Source organism: Lactuca serriola, chromosome 7 (genome assembly GCF_051521515.1).
Source record: "Lactuca serriola cultivar US96UC23 chromosome 7, Lser_US96UC23_V15, whole genome shotgun sequence".
Lineage (NCBI taxonomy): Eukaryota > Viridiplantae > Streptophyta > Magnoliopsida > Asterales > Asteraceae > Lactuca > Lactuca serriola.
Genome location: NC_136414.1, coordinates 120,713,686 through 120,727,839, shown reverse-complemented (window position 1 = coordinate 120,727,839; position 14,154 = coordinate 120,713,686). Strand labels below are relative to the sequence as shown.

Genomic DNA, 14,154 nt, shown 5'->3' with positions numbered 1-14,154 from the left:
TGAAAGCCTGCCATGATGTTTGTGCGAGGATATATGAGTACGAGAAAATAGATAGGATTCCAAAATACTCCTATAGTATTTTAATTATTTTAGGTTTGGTTCTTAAAACTTTTGGATAACGAGTTGGAAGGCTTTAGGCTTGTTGCAACACTACTACCACTCCCAAACACAATTTGGTCATATCTCAAATAAATATAGTTGATCAGGCTATATTTATCACATATATGATTACATATCTGTCTAAGTTTGACTGTAGTATTCAACCTTTAAGTTATCTTGTCTGTTCTTGTTATGATATAATCCTAGAAATTATGTATACTTTGAGTCAGAGTGTTTTAGTCCCATTGTATTTATAGTTGTATATCTTGTATGGTTAGATAGACTAGTTCAATATAAACAATGCTCTGATACCAATCTGTCACACCCCCAGACCAGAACGGCGGAAACGTCCGGAGGCGGGTGACTTCATTGTGTAGTATCATAACAAATGCATATAATTGAAACATAGCAAATCCAAAACAACATACATAAATATAACAAGCTTACATTGTTTTACATCATGTTTATGTTTTCAAGTGTACACAAAAGAAACATCACTAAGCTAATTTCCCAAAATACAGCAAAATAAGCTTGAGTCCGCAATCCATAACCTGCTTATTAATTTCCTGAGAATACAAGTCGTTTGAAAAGCGTCAACATAAAATATGTTGGTGAGTTCATAAGCATTTGAGTATAAAAACTTTGATGATAGTTTAAAAATCCAGAAAATCCAATATTTTCTTATCAAATGGTTGTAATTCTTGTTTCAAATCGAGTATAGTTGCATGTGTGTCTTAATTCATTGTTTTCCAAAATCGTACGAACTGTTTCTCCAGAAAATCCTATATTTTCTGATGTATAAAATAGTAATTTTGGTAATAACATAACACGAGTGCGAAAAAGCCTCATTGAGGTAGTCAGCATAGTTGATTTTTAACTGAAGATGAAGTCTACATAATTACATTTTTTATATAATCTAGTGAGTCGTTATAGCCATACTAATATGACAGAGCGCCTGTTATGACGTTCTTCAGGCGTCGGTTTTGTTCAAGACATTTGTCACCCTAGACTGGCCGGTCTAGCTGTAGCGAACAACGAAGGTTCGGGGTGTCAACCCGTATATATCTATACATAAATTTCCGCTCTCCCTCTAGGAGAGTCTAGTTATAACTCTTACACGACTTAGGGTGTACAATATTGTATATAATATATGTACTGTGAAGATTTCGTCTGACTAGAATACTAGTAGTTTCACGCAAAGCGTTGAAATTCATTATTTACCAAATAATTATTACTAGTTGTACTTGTTGACTAAATGTTCCGTTTCGTTTCATTTGTTGAAAGTGATTCGCTCAAAATATTTATCAAATCAATTCAATATTAGCGATGTCAGCTAAAATGGCTCTCCTCTCTATATATTACTAAGTGAGACCCCATTTATCGGGAAAATGTCAAGTTATGATTTGTGTAAAACTTATGACTTCTGTGAAATTATGACAGTAGCTTTATGACATGCAAAATTTTATGTCATAAAGGCTCTATTTGCATATATTATAGGTGAAATTACTTATATCCAATTTTTATAAATAACCCCATAACAGTTTGGAAAATAGTAATTTATGGAACACCAAGTTCAAATTTCAAAGTTCTAGACTTAGTGTCAACCTTTCAAGGTCTATTTCAACAACTTTTATCTCTAAATATGAAGAGCATGGATACAAGGATGCATGTTAAACACCCCCAAAAACTTGGGAGGCTCCTTTTGTAAATTGTATTACTCATATAATGATTAAAATATTATTTATTTTCATCGGTTCTATGAGACCTCACGTTCACAAAGAGTTATACATAAAAAATATATATATTTCAACACACATATTAAACACGCGTACGCATGCATTCATTCAAGAATTTAGAACAAGAGGTGACTTGTACTCTCCCCCAAAATCAACAAAAACTAAGGAAAAAGGTGGGGTATGAAGCTCACCTTGGTTTAGTTTGCGGGAGATTTGAAGAGATGATGAGGAGCTTCCAAGTTTCCCAACACTTGAAAGGTTCTTGAGACTTCAGAATGATTCTAAAAATAATTTATGTGTAAGTATAGTGAAATCTTAGGAATGGTGAGGAAAAATCACTATTCAAGGAGGATGAACACTTGCTAAAGATTCTGGAAATTTTTGTTGAAGGAATGAAGCTTGAGTCTTGAAGGAGTTTGAGAGAATTCTTGGGAGTTTACTGATGCGAAAGTGGGAAGTGGGATGAGGGAGGAAAAGAGATTCACGTATCTAAAGGGGAAGGATAAGGAATGACTTGACATTTGCATGGAAAACTGGTGGGCAAGGCTTATTTTCTAAGGGTAATATGTGTTTAACGGGGATTTGCATGGGACAATGGAGGATTGAGCATCACATCATAAGGTCAAACCCCTTTATCTTCTTAGGATCGTCTTAAAATCTTGGGTTTTTATTTTATATAAATACATTTAAAATATTTAATTTTGGCATAAAATAGGAGTTTTAGTGGTTTAGGACATGAAAAATACGAGTTTGGTGTGATTTCTGGCATCAAAATACCTTAAATGGTGAAAAAGTCAAAAAAATGATGAAAATCCGAAGTGGGATGATGCTCCTACGAGGGTCCGAAGGGCTTGAGAAGGATTCCGGAGTCGTTTGCTCAAGTTCGGAGCCACCAGGCGAAATCCGAAGTTGAATTTCAATTTACGGAGTATCTCCTCGGTTTCGAAGTCAAAAGGCGGAGTCCGGTCCAGCCCAAGGTTTCCGAAACAAGGCGAGGTAGGGCGAGATCTTCCGGAGTCAAGGAGTCCTGAGGTGCAAGATTTTTCGGGTAGGAGGCTTCCTGAATTGCGAGAGGGCTCGGTACTTCAGGCTTCCAGAGCTTCTTTCTTCCGGAGTTAGTTCAGAGGTTCCGTAGCAAACAGAAGCATTCGGGATTTCATCAGAAGCATGCGAAGTAGGGAGGGGTACTGGCGTAAGAGGATTCCGGACGAGAAGTTCAGGACCAAGAGGGTTCCGGACCAAGAGGAGTCCGGACCAAGAGGGTTCCGGACCAAGAGGGTCCTTTTGGGTTCTCTCCTCCGGTTTTGGGATGTTTTCGACTGAGGATGGTACGTAGGGAGACTTGGGAGAGATTTCTCGTACTTGGAGAGATTTGGGAGCGATTTCATATACTTGGAGAGATTTGGGAGAGATTTCAGATATTGGGAGAGATTTCACATACTTGGAGAGATTTCACATATTGGGAGAGATTTGGGTGAGATTCCATATTCTTAGAGAGATTTGGGAGAGATTTTATATTCTTGGAGAGATTTAGGAGAGAGATAGAGAGAGATATAGTGGGAGAGATTGGGAGAGACTTTGTTGGGAGCCTTTATTAGTGTTTTTCTTCGTAGTGCAAGGTCCTTAGACTTAGATACATTCTATTTTGAGTGTTATACAACCCCGAAGGGCACTCAATAGTGCTTTATAGAGCTGCTACTTCCCTAAATCAAATTAGGGTTTTAAATTTTGAACTTTTGAGACTTTCAAGTGTTACTTTTCATTAGGAATCACTACTGGATAAAGGCATTCCTTGACAGACGAATTACGACACACAACACTTTTATGACAGGCATAAAATTCTATCATAAAATTTATGTCATATATCGTAAAATATCAATGATTTACGACAAGCAAAGTATGTCGTAATTTTATGTCATATCTTAAAGATTAAATTAAAATGATTTTTCTCCGTTAATACTATAAAAAAAAAATTAGTAATAGCAAACAATAATACAATGATGCTATGTCGACTAGTACATGTGCACTATATAGTAGGAAATTTTTTTTGAAGCAAATACTACTTCCTAAGATCATTTTTATTAATAAAAAAAAGCATATGAAAATAAATCGAACCTATGTGTCTCGATTACTAACCATGCTGGAAACCAACTGATCTAGTGAAATTTTAGATAAATAATTAACAAAGATCATATATATATATATATATATATATATATATATATATATCAAACATAATTAGTATCATAAGAGGTTTTTGGTGGGCTTCTTATTTGTTATATTATTTAATAAAACATATCAAAATTTCAATATATATATATATATATATATATATATATATATATATATATATATTATATATCCAAACATAAACACCCCCTAAATTATAGTGTAAGTCTTTCGAGTAGAAACATTAGCTAAACCCATATGTAAATGGGCCTAGATGTACACTGGGATATGGGTCAAGTTGGTACTTGGCCTCATGACTAGTCGACCTCTTTCTCGGGCTTTTGGGCTTTTAGCATATTTACTTTACAAAATTAGCAATTAATGACATTAAATTTGAAAATAAGTTTCCAAATAATTCCAAACCTTATAAAAGGATCCATAGTTATGAATATTTAATTTATCTTGCTAATAAATTTATAATATTATAATATTAACATGAAGCAACATATATTGAATACAGCAAATTAACTGATTTTCATGCAATATAATTGGTCAAAATTCCAGAATCCGGTCAAAATAAAAAGATGATGGTATGATTCCAAATCATAATGGTAGGATGAATTAGTATACCCTCAAGGCTCGTACGATCATTCCAAATCATCAACACACGAGAAATCAAAGCAGACGGCGATCGATTTGGGCTGCTCCGCTCAGGAAATCAACTCGCTGCCTCACCATTTCCGTCCTCGTTTCACCACTCGCCGACTTGCCACTACCGTACCAGTCACGCCATTGTCATTGCCACCGATGCGCGATCTGATTCTTCGTCATCGCCGTCTGACACCAGTCACTCAACTCTATTATATCTTGAGAAGTAACATCTTGAACCTTTCTACTTTAGCACTAAAACTCAGAATAACCCTAGTTTCAGAATAATATCATTGAATTGTTTGCTTGTTATTTCTGATTTCTGAACCATAGCTTCTGAGATGAATGTCTTTCGCTGTTCTGTTACAATAGTTTCTGATTTTACTTAGTTTCTTTGTAGTTTCGACTTCATATAAGCACATACCCTAATTAGAAACATAAATTCTATGTGCAAATAATGATACCATTGGAAATGAATGCAACCCTTGAATTCTTCATCGGAAATGAAATTGTAAGCCTTAAGGATACTAGGGATGTTTCTATTCCCTAACTGTGAATGAGTAGAAATGATTACAATGTGAGTTAATAGTGGTCTGTAGGCTATATTTGTTATAATACATCTTTAGGAGTTTTTTTTAGAACACTTTGAAAAACAAAATATGTGTTCCAATGGTATCTAACACTACCTGTGTTAATAGCTTGTAGATCATTTACCAAAGAAGCTTTTAACTAAATGGTTTCAAGCATTCTGTCATTTTTACTATGAAAACATAATAATTGCATGTTCTCATTTTTCTATAAAACTCCATCTGGTTTGCTGAACATTTCATTTGTTACCATTTGTCTTATTTACTACACACTATAATTTTGTCCTTCATATCCTACCTGTAACTGCTTATTTATCTGATCCTGCCCACCATATGCTTTCTGATCACTTCCATAATAAGTACTAGTTGCAGAATACCCATTTTGGTTGACCTGGTCCTGTTCTTGAGAATTATATGCCTCCAAAGAGTACCATTATTGAGTGTTCATGTCATAATACCAACCAGTGTTGTGGGGATCAAAAACCATATTTGATGGATACCCATTGTTTTCTTGTGAAGCCTGATCCCATGATAAACTCTCATTAGTATTCTAGAATTCTGGATCATGATTCATAGTCTGAATCTCTTTTTCATCTTTAGATGAAGAATCCCTGCTCAAGTTAACAGAATTAGCTTTAGATAAAACTTCTACTTTGTTATTTTGTTATAAATTTCATATTCTCTGTTGACATCTAGGAATTTCTCCTTATGGGAGAGTAGGTTCTCAAGCCTTTAGCAAATCATTAGGTTTATGCTTTTATGTTATTGTTATTAGATTTAAGGGGTAAAATCAGTTGTTTGTAATACTTCATAATTTTGTAGGTTGGTAACAAATTATTCAATGGATAAATCATGGATTTCCTCGAATAGATTAACAAATGCATATGACGAAGGTGTGGAGGATTTTTTAACCTTTGCACAAAATAATAATGTAAAATCAGATGTAATTCCGTGTCCTTGCATAAATTGTATCAATTTGTGCCATCACTCAATTCTGACCGTGCGTTATCATTTGTTTTCCAATGGATTTGATGAAGGATATAAAGTTTGGACTTTCCATGGGGAAAATTCCGAAAGAGGCCCTAATAAATTTGTTCTTCCCGACTTTGATCATACAAAAGATATGCTAGATAATTCCTTCTTCACAGATGTAGAAGAAGAACCCGATTCATTGAAAACACTTCTTGAAGAATGGATAAAATGGTCGGGTAACCCGTTGCTAACCTCAATTGATGACATTAAACCCGGGTAATTTCGAGATCCATCAACGGCTTGGATTGGCCTTATGGAAAATGGAGGATTGTGATTGGAAGTGAGATCAATGGTCATGGAACCGCACTATTGTACCATAGTAGAAATGGTACAAGCTGGACTCGATCCAAAAATCCTTTATATTTTTCTAGTAAAACTTTTGTATCATTTGTATTTTTTTGTATATTAATAGGTACTTGTATGAAGAAATCAAGAATGGAGGAAAAACAGATCATGGAATCTGTTTTGTGAGCCCGAGTGCGATCTCTAAAGATGGGCGTACGAACAACTTCAAGAAAAGTGATGAAGCAAGTGAAGTCATAGCATGTCGGCTGTCAACAAGAAAGGACAACAATATCATCTTAATGCCTTACAATCCCAGGTATGATATTATAACATGAATGACATAATAGTATGATGTTATAACATTAATCTACTATGGATTAAATAGCAACATACTTTAGTTTATTCGATTTTGGAAAAGAAAGACAATTTACTTTTTTTTATTACACTAGTCCTTTCTGTCCCAAGCGCAACAAATAGCAATGTACTTCATTGTTTCTTATATTTAAGCTTCCTTTACCATTAATAAGTAGAAGTAAGTTGCTATTTCATGCATTTAGGTATTTTTTTTGTTAAATTACAAGAAATAGCAGCAAACATTAATTGATTTGACTCGACAAAAAACATAACTTACTTGTTTTTATTACATAAGTTCTTTTATGTCCCCAAGTGCATGAAATAGCAATGTACTTTGTTATTTCTTGCATTTAAGTTTCCTTTACCATAAGTAAGTAGAAAGTAAGCTGTCATTTCTTGTATTTAGGCTTCCTTTTACTATAATGTACTTTATAATTTCTTGCATTTAAACTTCTTTCACAATTATTGTCCTAATTTTATTTGGTTTTTGGGTTTACAGTGGTCATTGGGTGCTAGCAGTACTAGACATGCAAACAACAACATGCAATTACCTTAATTCACTAAGGTGCCTTGTTGTTGATCCAGACTTAAAGCAATTGATTGAAGCGTAAGTAATACAAATTATTGAAACATTAAATTATTTTCTTTGATATATTTCATCCATTTTTTTGTAGAGCATTGTCTTTGCATGCAAGACAAAGTGGATCAAAGAAAAAGGTTAAAGCCAATTGGATAAATGTTATGGTTAGCACAAACTGCAACTTTAATTTCAATTGGATTTGACTAATATATTATTGTTTTTTACTAATCAATTAATTATATAATTGTAGAGTGTCCCTTTCAGCATGGTTACACAAAATGCGGGTATTATGTTCTTAAGTTCATGAAAGAGGTTGTTGACGAAGGACTTGAAGTGTTGAATAACAATGTAAGTAAATCTATTAGTTACTTGATGGACTTGAAGTGTTGTAGAATATTTACATATATAATTATTTAATAGATTTTTGCTAATATATTAGTTTTTGTCTCAGTTTTGGGGGAAGAATGAATATACAGACGTCGAGCTTGATAGGGTGCGTGAAGAATGGGCTATTTATGTTATAAATTTTCTTTACTAGTGATATGAATTTGACAATTACTTTTTGATGAATTTGGACCGTATTTTTGAATTTGACACTATAATTCGTGTAAGCCTTTTAATATAGGTATGATGTTTTATTTTATGTTATTAGACATTAAATATGTAATTTAGTTTGGTTAAGATTGGGTATATATATATATATATATATATATATATATATATATATATATATATATTATCATGACATACAAACCATGTTGTAAAAATATGTCAAAAATCGTATTGTACAAAACGTATGTCGTAATTTGAAGTCGTAAATCTCTGTCATAAATACAAAAATGTTACGAATTATGACAAACAAAGTCAGTCGTAAATGTATGTCGAAAATGCATGTCGTGTATGTATGTCGTAATTGTTGGTCATAAAAGTCTGTCGTAAATTTTATGACAAATCTAATGTCTGTCATTTTCTTTTATGACATGGCTTTCAATGACAGACATTTGTCTGTCATGTATAGGCGTTTATGACAAACATTGTATGTCAAGAAAAGCCTTTTTTTCTAGTAGTGAATTATAGTTGAACATTAGGAAACATAAAGAATTTCCTAACATATAAGCACTAATTGAGTTGACCAGATGGTCCGTTGACCTTGACTTGACTTTGGCTTTGACCAGAATTTTGCCGGTTGTCAGGCTGAGCGAAGAAGTAGGATTCAAGATACATTGAGAAATAAAAGCACACCTTACTCTAAGTGAGACTTTGGAGAAAAATAAAAGACACGAAGTAGTTCCATGACAAGATCGAGACATATATATAAAAGATTTGACAAGGACATCAAGGGTTTAAGTGGGGGAGGGTGTCACAAACCAAGTTTCTGAAAAATTCCACCATCTTCTAGAGAATTCTGGAACAGTCAAGTATACTCAAGAAGTCTCCGTAGAGATCAAGAATGTCGTGCAGGACCTTGGAAGATGCTAGAATATTATAGATGTTTGTGGAACAAAGGAGAACGATCCGGAATAATCACGAAGGCACTAGATGAAGCTAAAATGACCCGAAAGAATTTGGAACGATCTAGAACATGGTAGATCATACAAGAGCGATTTGGATAATTTCGGGACGACCTAGAGATTTCTAGAGCATTGTAGAAAAGTATACCGTATTCTAGAGTCTTGTAAAGGCCATGTATATAATAGGAAGAGTCTAGATTAGTCAAGAATTATCGGGACCTAGAAACTTCCATTTAAGGAGGTGTAAGGTTCCTATAAATAGGGAGAAGGACTCATTTTCCCAAACCATTGGGAAGTTTCCTTGTAAAATAGTCGAGTTTATAATAGAAGCTTTCTTTCTTACTTCGTAGCATTCCTTATCACATATCTTGCTATTCTAGTCGTTAGTACAACGTAAGGAAGTGTTCCAAGCCTGACTTAGTCGAAGAAAGAATAAGTGGCACACGATGATTGAGCCATCCCGTGAGACAAGGCTCTGTGAGGAAAGAAAGTCAAAATTCGTGTTCCATGGTTGAAAGTTGGGAAAAGAATGTGATCAGAATAAAAAAGCAGTCGTAATTGTTATTGGGTCTAGGATTTCAACTGTGTACTAGGTTTGCAGATTATCAGTTGAAATTTGGACTATGAATGGCTAATAGTCGACCCTTGATAACCAAGGTCGAAAGTTTGAGGCTCACTGGAAATCAAAATGTGAGATTTAATTGTGAGGTCGAAACTTTGTAGTTTCAACTGTGAATGGTCGAAATGGTTTTTGGATAGTCAGAAAGTTTTTTGCAAAGACTTGGGAACGAAATTTCAAAGTTTTGATAGTCGATAGTAGTTTGCAAAGGCTTGGTATCGAAAGTTCAATGGCTTGGATCGAAAGTTGTATTTTTTTAATCGAAAGTTGAGGTTTCAAATGTTGGTGATGTGTGTGTTTGTGTGTTCTTTCTTGCATCAGGAATTCAAGAAGATTACAGAAGTTTCATATTTAGACCCGCAATTTCAGAAAGATTACACTTTTTACCTATAAACTAAAATTGTTCCCAAATTTAGAGATTTTTTACGGGATTTTAAGAGTGTTGTTTTTGCAAGATGTTTTCAGCAACATGATATTTTGTTCATTTTTTGGTCCAAGTCAATCCAAAAAGCTCATTATTTGACTAAAAGTGTCAAAATTGACAAAATTTTGGATTTTAAGTGAAACGTTTATGCCACGTGTCAAGGTGGAGGATTGTATTTCATATTCCACATTGAGCGCTTTCTCATTCCCATTTGGGTTTTATAATCATATTTCAATTATAAAAACGTGGGAGATTTTAATATGGGAATTCGAAGTCGAAAGTTTTGGATTTTTCATGTTAGGCAAATTTGAAGATTGATGTGTCCTTGAGGGGGAATAGATCATGAAGTGATTCGAATTGGAATTTCAGAAGTGGTCTGGGTTTTCCTATCTTATGAAGGGTTTGGACATAATGAAGATTTTGGAGGTGTGTTTTTATGCTCAAAGTTGGGTAATTAATCTTTGGAGATTTGGATACTCAAGGATTCACTAATTGCCTTTTGATGCTCGAATTGTAATGTCTCACATTTTAGAACCTGGATTAGGAAACCATTGAAGATTGAAGATTTGATGCTCATTTCTACATTTGTCACCATTAAGGTTTTGTTCACAACGTTGCTCTTTTTGGAGATTGAAGCCGAGTCATTCGTTCCTAACTTTGAGGGGGAGAATGTTGGGTACAAAGTTCTCCATTAAATTACTTGTGAAGGCTTGACTTGACAACACCTACTTGCATGTGTGGCTATTATGCTTTGTGACATGATATATATATATATATATATATATATATATATAGATATATATATATAAAGAGAGAGAGAGAGAGAGAGAGAGTAGTTATGGCACTTCTATAAATAGTGGTTTGTATATCACTATTACATTGTGCTTGAGATGTAAAATTGAGAGTCTGAGTGTGAGTTATTTATGTCTAGAACTAGCTTAAAATTTTTTGTAACTCCTTATATAATCGAATACATCTCTTAGACACCCAAATCATCATATTCAACGTGTTCTTTATAATTATGCATGTCAAATTAAATGCTCATAACTCTACAATTATGAATACATGCAGTTTATATAATGTTTAAACAACTTGTAAACCATTTCAATTATTTTAAAGTTGGTATTTATAAGTTTTACAATAAAACTATTTTTAACAAAAATTGATTTTTAACCAGTAATCGGTAAAAACATTTTTATAAATATCTATTTATAAACATCTAATGTTATCTTTTAAATATTTTGTACTCAAACTCCAAGTGATATTATCTTATGTTAAAATGTTGTTTGAAATGTAAGACTCATTTTCATACATAAAACATAAAGTACAATAACATAAAATAAATATCACATGCATGCATTTTAATATGTATAAACAAAGACATATCTCTCTTCCTAATAAAAGGCTATCTAAGGTGCCACGTGTTCCTCTTATAAACTCCTTCAATCCATGTGTAATTTTCTCACATCTCCTTAGAAATCTTTTCCCTCCCATTGCATTAATAACGAAAATCAAATACATAGAAAATGTTTTGATCAAATCAAAATCATAGAAAACGATAATTTGGGAGTCTCCTACTTATTAGCAACTCTGTTACCATATTCTAAGCAATCTTTTTGATTTTATTTATCTTTTACCCATTATATCTGCATTATAATAGGGAATGAAATAATCTTTGCGCTTTCATCATTTATATAAATCTGTCATCTAAAAATATTTCTAACATTTGCGTCTTTCAAACTTTAGTTCCTCTGTACGTCTTTTTCTTTGCGAATCTAGTAATTTATTCTCATCTATACTTCTTATTCAGTTACAGTAAGTATTGTTCTTCTGTTACAGTTCTCCTTCTCCTCATGTTATGCATAGGTATGCATATATGTATCCGTATACGGCAAATGTCTATTGCTTTTTTTTCTATAAAAAAAACTTTAAACTGTAGTTACCCATGAGTCATGTTCAATACGGATGGACTTCAAACCACTAAATCTTTATTATATGTTTCAATCATAACAAATAGTGATATTGATGCAGTGGTAACAAAAAGTGTACTGCTTCTGTTTCCATATGCTAATAAAAAATATGCAAATTTTTTTTTAACAAAACTCGACAATTATGCCCTTTTCTGTTATGCGATATCAAATATTGACATGACATTCCTAATAGGGCAACCTACTTTTGAATATGTTTATGACATTACTATTATTTATAATGTTTTATTCTTTTATTTTTCTGTTTATATGTTGTTATATACTAATAAAAAGTAAAAAATATGCTAAAAAAAATTAACAGAACTGGACAATTCTGCCCTTTTCTGGTATCTTATACCTAATAATGACATTCCTAATAGGGTAACATACTTTTGCATATGCTCATGACACTACTCTTATTTATGACATTACTCTTATTTATGATGTTTTTATTCCTTTATTTTTCTGTTTATGTGTTATATACTAATAAAAAGTAAAAAAATATGCAAATATGTTTTATTAACAGAACTGGACAATTCTGCCCTTTTCTGTTTATGTGTTATCTACTATTACCCTTTATGCAAATAGTTTTTTTAACATAACTGGACAATTTTACCCTTTTCTATAACTGGACATTACTCTTATTTTAATCTTGCTACGATGCGCAATAGAAAAAAAATAACGACAGATGATTGAAGACATCACAATTTGGTGCTAGGTTGATCATGATATACATGTAAATCCTAGGAATATGCTTATGTAAATTTAGAATCTTGCATAAATAAACCAAAATTGTAATATAAATAAAGCACTTAAACTAAACCTTCAAAATATAAATCATGTTGAACTAAAAATTCAAGTAACAGTCGAAATATTCAACTTTATATCTTAATAAAATATGTATGGTAATTGCATAATTGTAAGGGTTGATATCATGAAATTGCAGTCATTTCCAGCATGGCTATATGACACTTTTATGCTGTTATAGATCCATCTTCAAATTTGATATATAAAAGAAAGAAGAGACCGAAATACTTTCACATCCTAGATCTAAAAAATCACCTAAAATTGTTCATAACAATTTACTCTATTAAATGTACAACTAAAATATGCAGTGGTCAACTCTATACATAAGAGACATGGTTTGTTCAAATGATTATAGGGTAGCAATTCTATTTTTCTTTTGAATAGCATGCTAACCCCAGACAAACATCCATCAATGTTTATTTTATCTCAATATGTTTTGCCCAGAAACTTCAGAAAAAAAAAAAAAAAAACGATTCGAAGCTCATATATATAAAATCAAAATTTCCCGTTCATACACAATTTAAGATGATTTCCACAAGGGTTGTGATTGTTTCTCTGTGTAAGGAAGGTAAATAATGAAAAAAAAAATCTATTTAATTTTGAATATATATGATCAAGATTCATCTCCTAATTTAGCATTTTCGATTTTCAAAATTGAACAATTATATTTGCTGAAAGCTTTCAAAGTAGAGTAAATTACACGAATGGTCCCTATGGTTTGGGGTAATTTGCACGCTTGATCTCTAACTTATTTTTTTAACTCAGAAGGTCCCTACTGTTTGTGTTTGTTACACGCTTGGTCCCTATCTTACTTAAAAAGACTATTATTTAAATAGAAAAAAATGGTGAGGTAGGTAAGGTAATGAGAGGTGGGTAGGGTTGGGGTGTGTTTATTTAAAAAATATTTAAAAATCAAGGGCAAAATAGTCTTTTTAGGTAAGACAGGGACCAAGTGCGTAACAAAAACAAAACAGTAGGGACCTTCCGAGTTAAAAAATTAAGTTAGGAATCAAACTTGCAAATTACCCTAACCATAGTGACCATTCGTGTAATTTACTCTTCAAAGTACCTGATCATTTCAGATACACCCAATATTCATTTTCGTTTTGAGGAGAACGTGTTTTGCCTATCATCTTCAAAGAAATTATTCCTGCATATTCAATAGGTAAGTTATTATATGTAAATATGTATATTTTCTATTAATAATGAAGAAATATGAACAATAGATACAGGGATGTGTTGAATCTTACCTTCGTATTTTCCAATTTCTCAACTTTCTTCCTGATTTGCAATCGACACCAACAAAAGTTCTTCAATCTAATTTGTTTCAAATACA

General features: G+C 32.7%; 1 long non-coding RNA gene across 2 annotated transcripts; it reads left to right on the top strand.

Annotated features, from left to right (window-relative positions):
• The first annotated feature begins 4,571 nt into the window (after nucleotides 1–4,571).
• LOC145062450 (uncharacterized) lies at nucleotides 4,572–8,157 on the top strand. Of its 2 annotated transcripts, none has more exons than XR_013687568.1 (7): nucleotides 4,572–4,878; nucleotides 6,062–6,599; nucleotides 6,684–6,872; nucleotides 7,410–7,517; nucleotides 7,585–7,654; nucleotides 7,741–7,838; nucleotides 7,930–8,157. It is a non-coding gene; the product is annotated as an uncharacterized LOC145062450 (long non-coding RNA). The 2 variants fall into 2 exon arrangements; XR_013687567.1 differs by having other exon boundaries at nucleotides 7,942–8,149.
• The last annotated feature ends 5,997 nt before the right edge of the window (nucleotides 8,158–14,154 follow it).